A 21,183-nucleotide genomic window follows, 5' to 3' on the forward strand; every position below is an offset into this window, starting at 1 on the left:
ATGCCAACCTTGTCCACCACCCAGCACCCTTTGCTCTTTCAGAGATCTTAAGGTCGTGAAAGGTGCTATTTAAATGGCATGGGTGGTGCGGTGGCACAGCGGTTAACACTGATGCCTCACAGTGCCAGGGACCTGTGTTCGATCCCCGTCTTGGGTCACTGTCTGTGTGGAGTTTGCATGTTCTCCCCATGTCCGGTTTTTGGTTCACCTCCCACAGTGCAAAGATATGTGGGTTATGTGGATTGGCCATGCTAAGTTGCCCCTTAGTGTCAAGGGGACGAACTAAGGTAAATGCCTGGGGTTATGGAGATAGGGCCTGGGTGGGATTGTGGTTGGTGCAGACTCAATGGGCCGAATGGCCTCCTTCTGCACTGTAGGGATTCTATGATTTTATGATTCTATGAAATGCAATTTCTTTCTTCCTTCCTTTCCCAGCAGTATTCATTCCAAATGCGTTTGAAGGATCACTGGCATGCAAAGGATCTTGAAGCAGGCAGGATAGAATATGTGCTTTTAAAATGTGCACACTGTCAATGGCGTGGCATACAATGGGTTAATCAGAGGGGTGGTGGAGGTGTGCATGTGTTTGTGAAATCACTGCGCATTAGAGCTGATATCTGTTTTAATCCCGAGCGTTGTAGCACCTGAAGAGGAAAAGATGGCCTCATATTTTGAGTTACCCGGAAAAATCTAGTTTCTGAAGCAAGAGTCATTCGATAACTTGTCAAGATATTGCTTGCAGCACAGGGCAATCCTTTGACAGTTGCATGGGAAATGTTAATGCACTGCTTCTCAAATACCTTCCAAGAGTATCAGTCTAATTGTGTCAAAGGCCAGATTATTGCCTCAGGTAACAGATCATTTCCTGTGTTTAGGTGGGAGGCCGGATGATCTGCGGTTATACCTGTGGACTAGGAAATATCATCTTGCAAACCTGCCACAACTCAGGTGATCTTTTAAGAATTTGAAATGGCTGTGTATATTAAAAAAAAATCGGTCCAGGAATTAAAGAAAAATTAATGATCTGAGAAAAAAAACCTGATCCTTATTTAAATTTATGACTCTGGCACACCATCTGTGGGAAAGCTACCTGCTTTAATGAACAGGTATTCCAAAATCACCTTTAATCTTTGAGTGGAATTTAGTGTTTGAAGCATGCCATATTCCAAAGCTTGAGAAAACTGAGGCCTATTATGTGTGTGAGAGAAATATTTACATGAAGCCAGTTATAGCATTTGACTTAACCTGCTGATTATTTTGGTCAGGCAAATTGCAGTGATGCCTCAGATAGAATCATAGAATCCCTATGGTGCAGAAGGAGGCCATTCAGCCCAACGAGTCTGCACTGACCACAATCCCACCCAGGCCCTAGTCCCCTAACCCCACATATTAATCCTGCTAATCCCCCTGACACTAGGGTTAATTTAGCATGGCCAATCAACCTAACCTGCACGTCTTTCGGACTGTGGGAGGAAACCGGAGCACCTGGAGGAAACCCACGCAGACACGGGGAGGATGTGTTAACTCCACATAGACAGTTCCTGAGGCTGGAATTGAACCCGGGTCCCTGGTGCTGTGAGGCAGCAGTGCTAACCACTGTGCCACCGTGTCACCATAGATGAGCTTGTGTTTATTGAAAGAGGATGGGATAATTTTGATAACTTATCGCAATATATCTGCAAACCCAGTTTGAATCCTAACCTTGCTAGATATCTGTGACCCACCTTGCATCGTTTGCAATCAGAGAATGGTGTGGCATTTTACTGAGGTAAGGGAAAATGGAATTAACAGGAATATCTGTATCATCCAATGAAACATGCCTCCTAGCACAGAGTGTCAATGATGCCAGCTTGGAGAAGTTCCTAGCCTTGATTATTTTGTAACATTATGAGAGGTCACATGACACCAGGTTATAGTCCAACAGGTTTATTTGAAATCACTAGCTTTCGGAGCACTGCTCCTTCGTCAGGTGAAGTGAACAGCATTGGCATCGTAGTTGATCTTGAAATGAGCTTCTGACCATCACCAAGGCCATCAACTCACCTCTGTAATATCTGATTTGATTTATTATTGTCACATGTATTGGGATACAGTGAAAAGTATTGTTTCTTGCGCGTTATATAGATAAAACATACCGTTCATAGGGGAGAAGAGGGTGCAGAATACAATGTTGCAGTTACAGACAGGATATAGAAAGAGATCAGCTTAATATATGGTAGGCCCATTGAATCATTTGACGGCAGCAGGGAAGAAGCTGTTCTTGAGTTGGTTGGTACATGTTCTCAGACTTTTGTATCTTTTTCCCAATGGAAGAAGGTGGAAGAGAGAATGTCCGGGGTGCGTGGGGTCCTTGATTTTGCTGGCTGCTTTTCTGAGGTAGCAGAAAGTGTAGAGGGAGTCAATGGATTGGAGCCTGGTTTGAGTGATGGACTGGGCTACGTTCACAACTCTTCATAGGTTCTTGCGGTCTTGGTCAGAGCAAGAGCCATACCAAGCTGTGATACATCTGGAAAGGATGCTTTCTATGGTGCATCTGTAAAAATTGGTGAGAGTCGGAGTGGATATGCTGAACTTCCTTAGCTCCTGAGAAAGTAGAGGCATTGGTGAACTTTCTTAATTATATAACCGCCTGTCTCTGCCCTTGTTTCAGTTCATCTGCCACTGAAACCCACAACCATTTCTTTGTTATATGCAGACTTGAAGACTTTTCAAAAAAATAATCATCAGTGGAATGTGGGGCGTCGCTGGCTAGGCCAGTATTTATTCCCCAACCCTAATTGCCCTTGAGAACATGGTGGTGCCTTCTTATACCATTGCAGTCTATGTGGTGTAGGTACTTGGCTGGCCTCCATCTTCCATCTTCCAAAAACTTAAACTCGGTGCTCCCTCCCTAAACCTTCATTATTGACACTCCTTAAAATCTCCCTCTTTGAGCAAGCTTTTTGTTATATGTCTCTTTATGACACTCAGTGTCAAACTTTCTTTGACAATGATCCTGTGAAGCACCTTGGGATGTTTCACTATTGTTAAGCAAACTGTATAAATGTTGTTCCAACATTTCCAGTTCAAAGACAACAAGATGAAAGAAAACAATAGACAAAAGAGATAAAAAATTAGGATCAGATTCCACTGGCGGACCAGTGGCTTAATTGTGCTGCATTGTGTGAGGCTAAATCTTATAGACAAAGAAAATTTCAGGATTAATCTTTGGTTTTGTTGAGTTAGCTGTGTAGCAATAGGAATGTTACAATTGGCCTGGCCTATGAGGTAGAAATACAAAATATGCCAGGTTTTCTTTGCCTGGTACTGCCCAGTAATTCTGGTGGAAAGGGCAGGTATGCGAACTCTGATGTTAGTTACAAGGAGATGATTGTCAGGCCTTGGGTGGGTGGTGGGGTTTATTAGAATACCATGCTTTCACTTCTGCTGTCTGAGTTTAAACTATTGCTACTTTAGTAAACTGATGCTCCTAAATCTGGTGACTGGAGGGTACAAAATAAATATATTAGACCAGATTCAATCTAGCTGTCAGTTAATAATAGCCCACGTGGATCATTGCTCTCATAATTGACATTGGAAGTTGATTTTAATTGATGGTAACTTTTTTGGCTAAGTTCTCTTTCATAAGATCATGAAAACATCAGAAAGAGGAGCAGTGGTAGGCCATTCAGCCCTTCAAGCCTGTTCCACCGTCGTTCAGTAAGATTATGGCTGCTCTGATCATAGTCGCAACTGCATTTTAGTGTCTGCTCTCAATAATGCTTGACTCGCTTGTCGATCAAAAATCTGTCTAACTCAACGCTGAAAACAATCGATGACCCAGCCATCTGGACTGGAGAATTCCACAGATTAACAAATGAACAAGAAGCAGGAGTAGGCCATTCAGCCCCTCGAGCCTGCTCCACCATTTAATAAGATCATGGCTGATCTGAGAACCTCAAACCTGCATCCCACCTACCCCCGATAACCTATTACCCCTTTTGCTCACCAAGCATCCATCTACCTCTAACTTACAAATATTCAAAGGGGTTAATTTTCCAGTTCTGCCCACCGCGGGAATAGTTGGAAAATTTGGTGAACCATTTAAAGGTCCGTTGACCTCAGGCGGGGATTTCTGGATTCGGGGTGGACGCAACCAGAAAATCCTGCCCAAAGACTTTGCTTCCACCACCTTTTCAGGAAGAGAGTTCCAAAGAATCATAACCCTCAGAAAAGAGAGAAGAGGAAGAGGATGGGGTGGCACAGTGGTTAGCACTGCTGCCTCACAGCGCTAGGGACCCAGGTTCAATTCTGGCCTCGGGTCACTGTCTGTGTGGTGTTTGCATGTTCTCCCTGTGTCTGCGTGGGTTTCCTCCGGGTGCTCTGGTTTCCTCCCACACTCCAAAGATATGCGGGTTAGGTTGATTGACCATGCTAAATTGACCCTAGTGTCAGAAGGATTAGCAGGATAAATATGTGGGGTTATGGGGATAGGGCCTGGGTGGGATTGTGGTCAGTGCAGACGCGATGGGCACTGTAGGAATTCTATGATTCTATGAAGAAATTAAATGGGAGACCTCTTATTTTTAAACCGTACCTCCTAGTTTTAGATTCTCCAACAAGGGGGAAACATCCTCTCAGCATCCATCAAGCCCCCTCAGAATTCTATATGTTTCGATAAGATCACCTCTCATTCATCTAAATTCCAATGAGTATAGACCCAACCTGCTCAAACTTTCCTCATAAGACAGCCCCTTTATCCAGGGATCAACCTCGTGAACCCTTCTTTGAACTGCCTCCAAACTTTGCAGCCATTTCTTTTAAGAGCAAGGATGCAAGGCAACAGATCCAGGGGGCTTGGCAGTCTTCAATCCCATTGATCATGATTGCTCATGATCATGATCCCATTGATCAATCCCATTTGTTCATTGATTTGAATGCTTTTTGTGTCTTCTACCATGAAGACAGATACAAGACACTTATTCACATCCAAGACCGCAAGAAGCTGCAAAAGATCGTGAATGCAACCCAATCCATCACGCAAACCAGCCACCCATCCATTGACTCTGTCTACACTTCCCGCTGCCTCGGCAAAGCAGCCAGCATAATGAAGAACCCCACGTACCAACCGACTCAAGAACAGCTTCTTCCCTGCTGCCATCAGACTTTTGAATGGACCTACCTTGCATTAAGTTGATCTTTCTCGACACCCTAGCTATGACTGTAACACTACATTTTGCACTCTCTCCTTTCCTTCTCTGTGAACGGTATGCTTTGTCTGTATTGCACGTAAGAAACAATACTTTTCACTGTATGCTAATACTTGTGACAATAATAAATCAAATCAAATCAATTCAAATTTCCTCATTCTCTATTATTAATTCTCCAGTTTCATCTTATAAGGGAACAATATTTTCTTTAGCTGCTGTCTTCTTTAGATACCTATAGATGCTCTTGTCTGTTTTTATGCTTCTTGCTAGTTTACTCTCATATTCTGATTTCTCTCTCTCTTTTTCTCCTTTGTCTTGAGTTGGCTACTGTTCCACAGGCAGTAGACAGCCTTTGGTCCTATGCCCAAATAATGAATCTTTCATATGGGTGACTGAGGTCAAGTAGCAGAAAATGGTGGGAATGGGACTTGTTGGGCCGGTTCCCTCTCTGGAATTGTTACGCTGGATGAGGTTCATGTTTTAATTGATATTGCTGCTTATTAGATACAGTTGGATTCATGTTCATTTCTGCTACTCACGCTCAGCTGCCAATTCTCCAGCCTCAAGATCACTCGCATTGTTCGCTTCAGGAGGTGCCTGACCTTCTCTTCCAACTGTTGCATGATGGCTCCTCTTCAGAATTGCGCAATTTGCATTATTCTCTTATTACCTTTATGACGTTAAAACAATGGTTAGCACTGCTGCCTCACAGTGCCAGGGACCTGGGTTCGATTCCAGGCTTGGGTCACTGTCAGTGTGGAGTCTGCACATTCTCCCCGTGTCTGCATGGGTTTCCTCCGGGTGCTCCGGTTTCTTCCCATACTCTGAAAGACGTGCTGGTTAGGTGCATTGGCCATGCTAAATTCTCCCTCAGTGAACCTGAACAGGCGCTGGAGTGTGGTGACTAGGAAATTTTCACAGTAACTCCATTGCAATGTTAATGTAAACCTACTTGTGACACCAATAAATAAATAATAAACTTTTTACAGGAAGACATCTCCAGGCTTGTTCAAGCAGCATATTCTTTCTTTGTGATTATCCACAGTATGTTCGATCCATATTCATTTGTTGCATGTGTCGCCTCATACTTTCTCTCTGCAGAGGTTAATGGAGCATTTAGGTTAGGCATGGAGGTTAATGGGCGGCACGGTAGCACAGTGGTTAGCACTGCTGCTTCACAGCTCCAGGGACCTGGGTTCGATTCCCGCCTTGGATCACTGTCTGTGTGGAGTTTGCACATTCTCCTCGTGTCTGCTTGGGTTTCCTCCGGATGCTCCAGTTTCCTCCCACAGTCCAAAGATGTGCGGGTTAGGTTGATTGGCCATGCTAAAATTGCCCCTTAGTGTCCTGAGATGCGTAGGTTAGAGGGATTAGTGGGTAAATGTGTAGGGATATGGGGGTAGGGCCTATGTGGGGTTGTGGTCGGTGCAGACTCGATGGGCCAGATGGCCTCTTTCTGCATTGTATGATTCTATGATTTATCTCGAGTTGGCCAGGCCAGTTCACATGTTCCGTTAAATAATAATATTTGTTAATACTAATACTTAATGAGGTATCAGCGATGGGTCAGTGGTAGTGCTTACCTCTGAGTTCAATTGTTGAATGCCCTAGCGCCACTCTAGAGAATTGAGCACGTAATCTAGGCTGACGTTTCAGTGCAGTACTGAGGGACTGCTATGCTGTTGGAAGTGTAGTCTTTAGGATGGAACCTTTGTAATATTCCAACATGCCCAAATGGTCTGTTTTAGTGATGTTCATTGAGAGATAAGGACATCAGGAAGAACTTCCTTCTTCTGCTTCAGAGTGTTGCTGTGGGAACATTTATATGCAACTAATGTCCAACATCTTATCCTAAGGTCAGCATCTCAACAATACCGCATGGGAAAGTTAGGCTAGATTTTGTGCTCCAGTCTGAGGACTGAAGATTGAACCCACAACCTCCTCACTCAGATGCAAGAATGCTACCAACGGCTGAAATTGCAGCCAGAACTTTAATTGTCATGGGCAGACTAACTCTCACCTTGGACACAATTTGTAGACTGGAGTGCATTGAGTCATAGAATTTTACAGCACAGCAAGAGGCCCTTTGGCCCATCATGGCTGTACCAGCCATCAAGCACCTATCTACTCTAAATCCATTTCCCAGCACTTGGTCCATAGCCTTGTATGCTATGGCGTTTCAGGTCTTCATCTAATGCTTCTTAAATGTTACATAGAACATAGAATCTACAGTACAGAAGGAGGCCATTTGGCCCATTGAGTCTGCACCAACAACAATCCCACCCAGGTCCTGTCCTATCCCCATAACCCCACATATTTACCCTCCTAATCCCCCTGACATCTACAGGATGCGAGAATAAATCTCCTCAGACATGATTGGGTCTATGGACCCATGTCCTCAGGTAAAAGTGGGTCAGGACAGATGCAGACACATCTGTCTCACATGCATGCCCGTGGCATGTTTACTTGATCACTTGCTCCCTGAGGGCGAGGGCAGTTTCCGAAGTTGTGAGCTTGAAATTACACTGAAATATTCCTCCTCTGATGGAAGAGGAATACAAACCAAATATAAAACGCTAGAAAACTGAAGTGCAAATTGAAAACACAAACAGACGTACCAAACAAAGTGCAACAAAGGCAACCTAAAATTGCAAAATCACGCACCCAAAGAACAACTGGTTAAGAAACTCACGCAATCCAAAGACTGAGTTTATACAGAGTTTCAACAATGGTACAATGTAATCCTTAGATATAGCAAGCAAATCACAGGGAGGGCTACTCGCAATAGTGTAACTTTCAAGCCTTTCCTCAGGCCTATGTATACCATCAGCATGAACCCCCTTCAAACCCAGCGTGGCCTGGCCAGAAATAAATGGGCTATAGGAACCAAGCTTCCTCCTAGGCATCCCCATCCTTGCATGCCCAATGTCTACCCATGTTTGACCTGCACATTAAGAAGACTCACAACAACAGGTTAAAAGTCCAACAGGTTTATTTGGTAGCACAAGCCACAAGCTTTCGGAGCACTGCCCTTTCATCAGGTGAGTGGGAGTTGTGTTCACAAACAGGGCATATAAAGACGCAAACTCAATTTACAAGATAATGGTTGGAATGCGAGTCTTTACAGGTAATCAAGTCTTAAAGATACAGACAATGTGAGTGGAGAGAGGGTTAAGCACAGGTTAAAGAGATGTGTATTGTCTCCAGCCAGGATAGTTAGTGAGATTTTGCAAGCCCAGGCAAGTCATGGGGATTACAGATAGTGTGACATGAACCCAGGATCCCGGTTGAGGCCATCGTCATGTGTGTGGAACTTGGCTATCAGTCTCTGCTCAGCGACTCTGCGTTGTCGTATGTCGTGAAGACCGCCTCGGAGAATGCTAACCTGAAGATCAGAGGCTGAATGCCTGTGACTACTGAAGTGTTCCCCAACAGGAAAAGAACACTCCTGCCTGGTGATTGTCGAGCGGTGTTCATTCATCCATTGTCGTAGCATCTGCATGGTCTCCCCAATGTACCATGCCTCGGGACATCCTTTCCTGTAGCGTATCAGGTAGACAACGTTGGCCGAGTTCATAGAAATCATAGAAATCATAGAAACCCTACAGTGCAGAAGGAGGCCATTCGGCCCATCGAGTCTGCACCGACCACAATCCCACCCAGGCCCTACCCCCACATATTTTACCCGCTAATCCCTCTAACCTACACATCCCAGAACTCTAAGGGGCAATTTTTTTTAACCTGGCCAATCAACCTAACCTGCACATCTTTGGAGTTGCAAGAGTATGTACTGTGTATCTGGTGGATGGTGTTCTCACGTGAGATTATTGCATCCGTGTCAATGATCTGGCTCGTCTTGCAGAGATTGCTGTGGCAGGGTTGTGTGGTGTCATGGTCACTGCTCTCCTGAAGGCTGGGTAGTTTGGCTTGTGCTACCAAATAAACCTGTTGGACTTTAACCTGGTGTTGTGAGACTTCTTACTGTGCTTACCCCAGTCCAACACCGGCATCTCCACATCATGACCTGCACATGACATGGAAATTTCTCTTTTGGGCTCAACTCCACAATGGGCAGAGGGCTAGAGACATGGGGAATGGGAAAGTGAGCAGATAGCAGGGTGCAATATTAATCTCTCCTGCTGCACCAGCATCTGCATTACAATAATTAAAAGCTTCCTTTTTTTTTACAAGCTCCTGGTCCCTTTAAGGACTTTGATGAGTTTGATTGTCTGGTCACACACCTTGCGCAAAATAAGCTTTGAATGAACTTACCTAATTGCAAAACCTTGTTTCAGTGTTGAAATGAGACCTCAAGTGAGTGCCAGGATTGTCTGAACAAATATCACATATTTATTTCACAGAAACATATTTGTATATATTTGGGGTGGCACGGTGCAACAAATAAGTTGCCTATATCCAGTGAGGCAGTTATTTACATCATCAACCACCAGTGCATATCAAAAGATTGCAGACATTTTCTAATATGGTTTCTACTGTATTTCTACAGTGGCACAGTGGTTAGCACTGCTGCTTCACAACGCCAGGAACCCAGGTTCGATTCCCGGCTTGGGTCACTGTCTGTGTGGAGTCTGCACGTTCTCCCCGTGTCTGCGTGGATTCCTTCCGAGTGCTCCGGTTTCCCCCCACAGTCCAAAGATGTGCTGGTTAAGTGAACTGGCCATGATAAATTCTCCCTCAGTGTATCCGAACAGGCACTGGAGTGTGGCGACTAGAGGATTTTCACAGTTACTTCATTGCAGTGTGAATGTAAGCCTATTTGTGATAAATAAATAAACTTTAAAACTTTATTATAAAGGATGTGCAGAACAGAAACGGGCCATTCGGCCCAAATAGCCCATGCTGGTGTATTTACTCCACATGTACTTCCTTTGGCTTAATTCATCTGTCAGCATAATCCTATCACCCCTCAACTCCCCCAATTCCTTTCTCCCTCATGCACCTTGAGGAATTTAGAATTGGCGGGAACACACATCACTCTGACACGTTTGTTGTCAACACACAGATAAGATAGGCATGAAACTTTGAATTTAATACCCAGGATTCTCCCATTTGTACCATCTGGAAGAAATTGGTTTTAAATGGTATGTAAAGAATCCAAGTATCACAGGTGTTACTTTTTAACACTGTTTGAGTGGTATTGCTGATATTTCTAGGTCATATAAATAGATTCTCAGTTTCAGTCACTCCTTTAATACACTCCTTGAAACCTACTTCTTGTAGCAAGCTTTTAGTCATCTAATATCTCCATATAGGCTCAGTGTCAAATGTTCAGGGGTAGCACACCTGTGAAGTGGTTTGGGACACCATCATGCTAAAGGCACTATATAAATGCATGTCATTGTTGTTAGTTAATGACTGGTGATCTTGGTCAACAGTTCCTGAACTGTTTCCAGTCAGTCAGTATGTACTCTGTTCGGAAAGTCTGGGAAAATGAGCCAAATGTTTCACATCCTGAACATTGACAGATAATGAACCAAAAGTGAAATTCTGAAGTATTCGGCTTTTCACAATCCTGCACTTCTTTTTTTAAAGAACAAAGTGAAAACAGCTCACTTTTACTAATTTCCTCCCAAGTTGAAACCCGAAGAAAGGGCCAAAAAAACAGCCCTGGATTAGCCTGTTGTAATGCAGATGTCATCTCCTTCGTGGTAGGGTGCTTGTACGGATCAAGGACACACTGTGTCCAGTTTGAGAGTCTCTTCAGGGATATTGTTCCATTCTGCGGCTGGGTTGATGCATGGAGAAAAGAGATTCTTTCTGCACTGTGCAACAAGTCTCCAAAATGGTGCGGAATTCCCTCTCTATGTCCTGTAATAGTTCCCTACTGAACCCAAATATAGAATAACAAATACCAGTGAAGGTGAGAAATGGACCAATGGAAAAGATGGTTCCAAGGGTGTTTAGGTTAACAAGGTCGGGTTATAGCTCTAAAATGAAGGCAAAGTACAGCAGGATGCTGGAATCTGATGCTGGAGAAACTCAGCAGGTCTGACAGCATCTGTGGAGAGAGAATGGAGTGAGTGTTTCGAATCTAGATGACCCTTGGTCAGTTTTAGCTCTCTCTTGTAAACCTGAGATTAGACACTTTCGTGAATCGTGCTTTATATAACCTTGAAGATTCAATTTTTAAAAATGTGTTGAATAAAAATGCTCTCTTCAAGAAAAGAAAGGGCCTGCATTTATATAGTGCCCTTCAGGACCTCATCCCAAGACACCTTAACAGCCAATGGAGTACCTTTGAAGTGTAGTCACTTGTTGTAATGTAGGGAAATGTAGCAGCCAATTTGCGAACAGCAAGCACCTAAAACAAAGCACGGCAAAGCAATAAGGAGCAGATGATCTATCCAGTGATGCTGGTGGAGGGATGAAATGTTGGATCAGACACCAGGGAGGTAACCCCTGCTCTGCTTCACACCAGTGCTGTGGGATCAGGCATGTCCACCTGAGACAGCAGATGGGGATGTCCCATCGGTAACTTTAACTGTCTGTCTGTCCAGCTGGGCAGGATGAAAACCGACCCTTCGATGCATGCCAAATGGGAAAGAGTGTCAAGGAAAAAAGAATAGTGAATTTCAGCTAGCATTTCGTTATGTTTGTCAAGCAAGGAAAAGTTGAAATTCCTGTTGAAATTCTGAATTACAGCAGTTACTTGTTTAGTGTAGAAAAATATTCACTGTGCTTGGGAGGATGAGACCCTGTTTGAGATAAGAACCAGCGTCCTGTTGCTGTGAATTGTAAAGTTTATTTATTAGTGTCATAAGTTGGCTTACATTATTTCCGGCTTGGGTCACTGTCTGTGTGGGATTTGCACATTCTCCCCATGTCTGCGTGGGTTTCCTCCGGGTGCTCCGGTTTCCTCCCATAGTCTGAAAGACATGCTGGTTAGGTGCATTGGCCATGCTAAATTCTCCCTCAGTGTACCCGAACAGGCGCCGGAGTGTGGCGACTAGGGAATTTTCACAGTAACTTCATTGCAGTGTTAATGTAAGCCCACTTGTGACACTAATAAATAAACTTTAAATTTAACTTTAAACATTAACACTACAATGAAGTTACAGTGAAAATCCCCTATTCGCCATACTCCAGCAGCTGTTCAGGTACACTGAGGGAGAATTTAGCATGGCCAATGCACCTAACCAGCATGTCTTTCAGACTGTGGGAGGAAACCGGAGGAAACTCACGCAGACACTGGGAGAACATGCAGACCCTGTACAGTGATCCAAGCTGGGGATCGAACCTAGGTCCCCGGCACTGTGAGGGAGCAGTGCTAGCCACTGTGCCACCGTGACGCCCGTAGAGGCCCATTGTTCTATAGTGTCATGATGCAGGAGCAGGTATAAAGCAGTGACAAGTCAAGTGCCCACATTCTCCACTTTGATTTGGGGCAGCATAATGGCACGGCGGTTAGCATTGCTGCCTCACAGGGACCCGGCTTCAATTCCGGCCTCGGGTGACGATCTGCGAGAAGTTTGCATGTCTTCCCCGTGTCCGCGTGGGTTTCCTCCAGGTGCCCTGATTTCCTCTCACACTCCAGAGATGTGCAGGCTAGGTTGATTGGCTGTGCTAAATTGCCCCTAAGTGTTAGGGGGGGGGGGGGGGTAGCAGGATAAAAATATGGGGTTACAGGGATAGGGTGTGTTTGTTGTTGGTCCAGACTTGATTGGTCGAATGGCCTTCCTCTGCACTGTAGAGATTCTATGTGTGTGTTTTGGGGGCAAGCATTCTACAGCACGGACCAGAACAAACATGTTTGCCTCCCCTTGCTGCTCTCAACTTCTTTCATTCCTTTGAAACATTGCTCCAAATTGTTTTCAATATTCTAGAAATCCCTTTCAATGCAACTGGCTGGTTGATTTTGAGTTGATCATTTTTACTGTGTGAAGAAAATTTGAACCCTGCACCTTGCAGGAATATGCTTGCTGTGAGAAATCCCGTTTGTTTTTAACAGATTACAACGTTAGGTATAGTTTCAACGGGTCATTTTCTCATTTGTAAAGGTTGCCTATTATTCCTATCGAGCCCCCCCAGTCTATCCGCGATCTTTTGATGTTCCGAATCCTCTTCATATCCCAGAGAGAGAGAGAAAAAAGTCAGTGATTAAGACAGAGTTCCTGATGGGAAGCATGCTCGCCGCGCTGATGGTTTCTTTAACTCGGAGGTTTTCTCAGTGAATCAAACTTTTCTCTGCTCGGGGGGCCTCGACAAAAGCTCCATGAAAAGATGGATAGAGCGATTGTCCTGTTTAGTGATCCGCAAAGGGGATCGAGTCCCTTGTGAAGGGGCCAACACAAAGTCTGACCTGACACCGTGGGAGGAACACAATTGAAAGGCCAAGGAGGCTAACAAGAGGAAAATGCGGACAATAGGCGCTGCAGCCAGCGCACAACTCCTGCCATGCAGACTATGGTGGAGTAACATTAACTGCTTCAGACATATCAAGAGTAAGCGAGGCATGAAGAACTTGACGTTTCCTCCTTGGTGGTGTGGTCTGTCAACTTAAAAGACTAACCAAAGCTTTCAAAAAAGAAAGCTGAGAAAAGGGTCAGGGTGACACACTGCCTCGCTGAAGAGTCAAAATTCGGTATATTTTTTTTAAAAAACCCACGCAAGTCTGAAGCAGTTGTTAGTTCAAAGCAAAAATGCCTCGGCATTCTTTCAAATTGGGTCTGTAAACGAGCAGGTTATGAGAATCTTTAAGGCAAAGAGCTTTTTTGCATTTGCTGGCAGCCCAGCTTTTTTTTTAAAAACATCTCCTCCCCCACTCCCCCCCCCCCCCCGCGCTTTTTTTTCCTTCAGTGGGATTGAAATGAATGGATGGTAAAGGATCACCCACAGTCTGGAGTCTCCCACACACAGACACACATGGAAACATATTGAGAGCATGCGTGGAGACGAACGATGGCTGAAGACGTGACTGGCAGACTGTCGGTCATGGGACGATGGAGCTTCAAGGACGACAACTTGCAAGGGAGTCAATTGGACCTGACCAGAAGACTTATCCAAGTGCTTATTGTAAGGCTGAGATGGGGTGCAAGTGTGCTAATTACTATCCAGCCTGAAAGAATGCAATGGTGTAACGGTGGCTGCAACAACACCGACCTGCATTTATGTAGCACAGTTGACATGGCAAAACAGTCCAAGGCGCTTCACATGACTGTGACCAACCACAATCTGACACTGAACCAAGGAAGGAGACATTCGGGCAAGTGATCGAAAGGTAGGTCTTAATGAACAACCGACTCAAGAATAACTTCTTCCCTGGTGCCATCAGCGAAGGATTTTCAGGCTGAATTCTGGGATGGCAGGTCTGTCATATGAGGAGAGACTAAGTCGGTTAGGATTGTATTCACTGGAGTTTAGAAGAGTGAGAAGGGATCTCATAGAAACTCATAAAATTCTAAGAGGGTTAGACAAGTTAGATTCAGAAAGAATATTCCCAATGTTGGGGGAGTCCAGAACTAGGGGGTTATAGTTTGAGGATAAGGGGTAAACCTTTTAGAACGAAGGTGAGGAGAAATTTCTTCATCCAGAGGGTGGTGAATGTGTGGAATTCACCACCACAGAATGTAGTTGAGGGCAAAATGTTACCTGATTTCAAGAAGAAATTAGATATAGTTCTTGGGGCTAAAGGGATCAAGGGATGTAGGGAAGGGGGGATCAGGATATTGAATACGATGATCAGCCATGATAAAAATGAATGGCGGAGCAGATCGAAGGGCTGAATGGCCTACTCCTTCCTGCTTCTAGTTTCTATGTCTTGAATGGACCTACCATACATTAAGCTGATCTTTCTCTACACCCGAGCTGTGACTGTAACATTATATTCTGAACCCTCTCCTTTCCTTCTCCCCTGTGTACTCTATGAACGGTATGCTTTGTCTGTGTAGCGAATGGTGGAGAGGCAAGAGGTTTAGGGAGAGAATTCCAGGGCTGAGGGTGCAGACAACTGAAGGCATGCCTGCCCATGTTGGGATGAGGTAGGTGTGGGATACCTAGGAGTTTGCAATTTGAGGAATACAGGGTAGTCAGAAGCTTGTCAGGCATTGCAGAAAGAGGCGAGGAGATAGGCCATGAGAAAATCTGATGCCAAAGGTGATCAAAGTGAGGTGTTGGCAGACAAGGAGGCATTGTCAGGAAGCAAGCATAGGGGGTGATGGATGAATGCAACTTGGTACAGGTTAGGACGCAAGCAGCAGAGGTTTGCTTGACCTTAAGTTTATGGAGGGTGAGAGATGGAACATTGGCCAGAGCAGTTGATCCTGGATGTAACTAGAGCACAGATGAGGATGGTGGCAGCAGAGGGGTGGAGAGTGGTAATATTATGTCAGGGAAAATAAGCAATCTAAGTAATGGATGTGACATGTCATTGGAAGCTCATAGTCAAATAGGACACTGAAGCTGTGAACAGTCTGGTTACAGGTATCACACGTCCCTCTTGGAGCAGGAGCAGCAACTGGGTACAGGAGCCCATTTACGTTGGAACACCATGACTTCAGATTATAAAGCCCGTGCCTTCCCATCACTTCAATTAGAATTAGGAACGCAGAATTCTGAATGACTGATTTGAAATTTCACAGGAATGGAGCGTGTTGAAAACGGGCATAAAAACAGAAAATGCCGGAAATACTCAGCAGCTCCGACAGTTTCTGTGGAGAAAGAAAGGGTTAACATTTCAAGTCCATGACCTTCTGTCTGGAACGTTGGACTGGATTTTCTCACGTGTTTTTGGGGTCCCAACATCGAGGCCAAATGGGGATCCGGAGCCCACAGTTGGCAGCAGCGAGAGTGGTGGTAAAATGGTCTGGGATGTAGCCTCCACATTGGCTGTTGCCATGTTCACAATTCTATGAAGGATAGTGGGGGAGGGAATGGATGGGGTGGGATTGCCCTCAATGCTCCAAGTCCAGTCTTTTAAAAACATTTTTAAAAATCATCCTCACATCTCAACAAAATGGCACCGGGCCGTTGCGACTTTTTGCAAGCTGTGCCCAGCATACCTTCTAATTCTATCTTTTACTCTCGTTCTATGCTTCTGAAACTTTATTCTAACTCTTTTAAACTCTCTAACAATGCTTTAATCTCTTGCCCTCACCCTAGCTATGACTGTAACACTACATTCGGCACTCCTTTCCTTTTCCATTTATCGTATGCTTTGTCTGTATAGCGCGCAAGAAACAATACTTTTCACTGTATCCCAATACATGTGACAATAATAAAATTCAAATCAAATCAAATTGCAAAGCCAATGCTCAGAGTGGACCAGGCAAGCCTAAATCCATTCCTTGCTTGCTCCAAAAACGAAATTCAAAATCCAACTGAATCCAATTCATCGTCCCCACAGGAGGGACAAACAAGATGCAAGCTGACAAGATAACCCCATCTTGGGCTTGGCATCTTGGGGCAGCACGGTGGCACTGCTGCCTCACAGCGCCCGGGACCCAAGTTTGATTCCTGGCTTGAGTCACTGTCTGTGTGGAGTTTGCATGTTCTCCCCATGTCTGCGTGGGTTTCCTCTGGGTGCTCCGGTTTCCTCCCACAGTCCGAAAGATGTGCTGGTTAGGTGCATTGGCCATGCTAAATTCTCCCTCAGTGTACCCGAATAGGCGCCGGAGTGTGGCGACTAGGGGATTTTCACAGTAATTTCATTACAGTGTTACTGTGACACTAATAAATAAACTTTGATCTGCTGCTTTATGATAGCCAAAGGACTGAGCCCAATCAGCTCTGGAATCTTCCATCGGGGACAGGTGAGCACTGATGAGGCAGCTCAAAAACTGCAAATGTGCTATAACGTGGAGGTGTCCACAGAGGTGTGAACAGAAATAAAACATTTACAGCTCTGAACCTCCTTGGAAGTGAAGAAAACCCCCTCCGGCTGAATTAATTGAGTCACAGTTGTGAGATTTCCAACTTTGTGGTCCCAGTTTAGGATGTGGAGCCTTTGGCTCCTTTGCCCTCCAGAGGAAGGCGGCCTCCACTTAATGAGCAGCGTCTGCATGCAGTGTGCGGCTGAAAGGGCATTGCCAGTGAGGCCACACAATTGCCCTTAATTGAGATCTTCATGGGGATTAGTTTGCCACCTCTGTGGAACAGGCAGCCAATCCACCTTGCAGCAACCCCCCCCCCCCTCTCCCGCCACCCCCCCCCCCCCCCCCCCCCCCCCACAACCACCCCCGGGAAAGCTCCCCCACTATCAGCAGGCATGTGACAGGCAACCATCAGGAAGCGGTTTGCCCCATTTTCCCCATCTCCGCTCCCCCCCCTCCCCCAGGATAGCTCCCCCACCGCCAATAGCAATGTGACAGCATAAGCGAGTGGCTATTTCCCTGGTCCCAGCTCCCACCCATGGATTCCCCAGACAGAGATGATCACAGGGCTGGAAAGATCTAGCACTCTCTCTGAGCTGCCGAGCGTTCCCAGGATTTTCTCTCCTTATTTCAGATTTCCCGAGTCCACAGTGCTTTGTTTTTGTTCGTTGAGAAATCAGACTGGAAATTGGGCTTTGTCCGTTCCTATCACTGTTCGCAAACTTCCCTGCTGTTTTTAATCCCTCAGTGCTATGCCTCAGGGTTTGGATGAAAGACAGGAGGGGAGGGGAGGGGAGGGCAGGCAACTTGCTTTCAAATCTCAGCCAGCTCTGTGCCTCCACTCTGCTAAGACATGACTTCTAGAGTGATTATTCCTCAGGCACTTCTTCTGACTGAGAAGTTCCTTATTGACATACCACACAGAAACACACAGACATGGAAACTAGAAGCAGGAGTAGGCCATTCTGCACTTTGAGCCTTGTCTGCCATTCATTTTGATCATGGCTGATCATCAAATTCAATATCCTGATCCCCCCTTCCCCCCATATCCCTTGATCCCTTTAGGCCCAAGAGCTATATCTAATTTCTTCTTGAAATTACACCATGTTTTGGCCTCAACTACTTTCTGTGGTAGTGAATTCCACACATTCACCACCGTCTGGGTGAAGAAATTTCTTCTCACCTCAGTTCTAAAGAAGCTTATTTATCTTCAAACTATGATTCCTAGTTCTCGACATCCCCACCATTGGGAACATTCTTTCTGAACCTACCCTGCCTATTCTGTTAGAATTTTATAAGTTTCTATGAGATCCCCTCTCACTCTTCTAAACCCCAATGAATATAATCCTAACTGACTTAGTCTCTCCTCATATGCCAGACTTGCCATCCCAGGAATCAGCCTGGTAAACCTTCACTGCACTCCCTCTATAGTAAGGACATCCTTCCTCAGATAAGGACACCAAAACTGTGTACAATACTCCAGGTGTGGCCTCACTGTACAATTGCAGTAAAACATTCCTACCCCCATACTGGGGTGGTACGGTGGCACAGTGGTTAGCACTGCTGCCTCACAGTGCCAGGGACCTGGGTTTGATTCCCGCCTTGGGTACTGCCTGTGTGGAGTTTGCACATTCCCCCCGTGTCTGCATCTGTTTCCTCTGGGTGCTCCGGTTTCTTCCCACAGTCCAAAAATGTGCAGGTTAGGTTAGGTGCATTGGCCATGCTAAATTGCCTCTTAGCGTCAGGGGGACTAGCTAGGGTAAATGAATGGGGGTTACGGGGATAGGGCCTGGGTGGGATTGTGGTCGGTGCAGATGGGCTGAATGGCCTCATTCTGCACTGTAGGATTCTATGATTCTACTCAAATCCTTTTGCTATGAAGGCCAACATACCGTTTGCCTTCTATACTGGCTTCTTTCCTCTTTGAGATTTGCCTGGTATTCTAACCATCACCCTGTGTCCTCTCATTTCAGGGTGCCTGTAAATCCAATCTAATGATCGTGCAAAGTATCCATATTGCAAAATATGTAAGGGTATTTCATGGCTCTCTCTGGGATCTGAAACTGTTACAAAGGTGACCCAGCTTCATCACCTGTTGAGTTATGTAGGTCAGGTCATGAATGGAATTGTTTCTGTATCCCACAGACAAACATGCTGTATTTTATTTCTTGCATCAAAGAACTGGCACACATCAACTCTTTTGGCTATTTATGACTAATTTTGAGAAGTTTATGGGTGAATGGTTTCGCTTTTTGAAGATGTTTTTTTTAAGCGCGGGCATTGGTTTCAAAAGAAGCGAAGGATCAGCTGGCGGTGCCAGTTGGAAATCAGATGTGTGCCGTTGCTATGGTGTGTAATGAGGTCTCGAGTAGTTCTGGGTCAACCATGCACCATTGCTGGTCCGCAGGTCACTCCGCATGCCATTGTGTTGCACAGATATTGTTTCACAGTTTGGGTTTCGCTTTCAAAAGCATAGAAACTAGTCTGGTTTCAAACTAAATTTAATCCTGAAATCCTATCGGAGGACCTGTTGGACAATTTGATTACCAGATCGAAGATAAATAAAGTATATTTATCCGTCACAAGTAAGCTTACATTAACACTGCAATTAAGTTACTGTGAAAATCCGCTAGTCGCAGACTCCGGCACCTGTTCGGGTACACTGAGGGAGAATTTAGCATGGCCAATGCACCTAACCAGCACATCTTTCGGACTGTGGGAGGAAACCGGAGAACCCAGAGGAAACCCACGCAGACATGGGGAGAATGTGCAGACTCCGCAAAGACAGTGACCTAAGCCGGGAATCGAACCCAGGTCCCTGGTGTTGTAAGGCAGCAGTGCTAACCACTGTGCCACCGTGCCGCCCCACTGTGCCACTGTGCCACCCCATCGATCAGCCAGCTCATATATTCCCCCAAGTATGACGAGGAACCATGCAAAGCTGGAAGACCCCATCTCTGATGCCCTCTTGTCCATGCCAAGGGGTAATGGTTAAGGTGCTATAATTGGTGCATAGACAACTTGAAAGACAAAACAATCCAACTTGACCACAATTCAGTCAGTGTGCAGATCTCAGAATTAAAGTTGGCTGTGATTTTGGCACACCCATAGCCCCCACAATAGTTAAATAAATATCCTGCCAACACTCATTAAAGTCAATTTTACAAACACAAGTTCTCAGTGTTTTGTTTGGCAGAAATGCAGGGTGGGAATTTAGATGCGGAGGTCAATTGGTCTCATAGGATTTTCTGTCTAAAAACACTGGATGCAAAATCCAACAGGGCCCAATGATCTCTCCACCTGAACCCCAGTTATATGTTCCTGGCAGGTGAAGTCCCCACACCAGCAGCTGAATTTTGCCTCGAGGAAAGAATACCCACTGCTGAGACTGAAAGCAGGTCCCAAACCAACAGGTCAGGGGCAGGGGGACTGCTGGGCTTATTTTAGCAGCAGTGGCCAATTATGAGGCCACTGCTGGGACTGTCATCCAATCAGGAGGTTCGAAGCTTGGCAGCCGAGGTAGGTAGGACCCAATGAAGGATGAAGCTTCTGGTGATGGTGTCAGCGCTGGGGTCTGCCACAGCTGTTGCTGGGGCCCTGGAATAGGCAGAAAGGAAGACCCCCACCTCTCCGAGAAGCAACTGGGAGGCAGCCTCAATGAACCTTGCAATTTCCCCACGTAGTGGAGAGGGGCTGAAGTTTGGGGTATTGGGGTGCCATACTGATGCAGATTATAGAATCCTTACTTGGAATCCGTACTTTAGAGAAGGAGGCCATTCGGCCCATTGGGTCTGCACCGACTCTTTGACAGAGTGATTTACCCAGGCCCTCTCCCCTGCCTTATCCCCGTAACCCCGCACATTCACTATGGCTAATCCATCTAACCTGAACATCTTTGGAGTGTGGGAGGAAACTGGAGGACCCGGAGGAAACCCATGCAGACACGGGGAGAATGTGTAAACCTGGGTTCCTGGCACTGTGAGGCAGCAGTGCTAACCACTGTGCCCCTGTGCCGCCCAGCATGATGCTGGGATTAAATCCCAGCAGCATGGTATATGGCTATTTAATGGAATTAATTGACTGCCCTTCTCCGGTTGGTGGTTGGTGGGCAACAACTCCACTGTCTTTCCAGCTTCTGGGAATGTCCTGCTGTGATGGGAAGACTT

This window comes from Mustelus asterias, chromosome 9 (genome assembly GCF_964213995.1).
Source record: "Mustelus asterias chromosome 9, sMusAst1.hap1.1, whole genome shotgun sequence".
Lineage (NCBI taxonomy): Eukaryota > Metazoa > Chordata > Chondrichthyes > Carcharhiniformes > Triakidae > Mustelus > Mustelus asterias.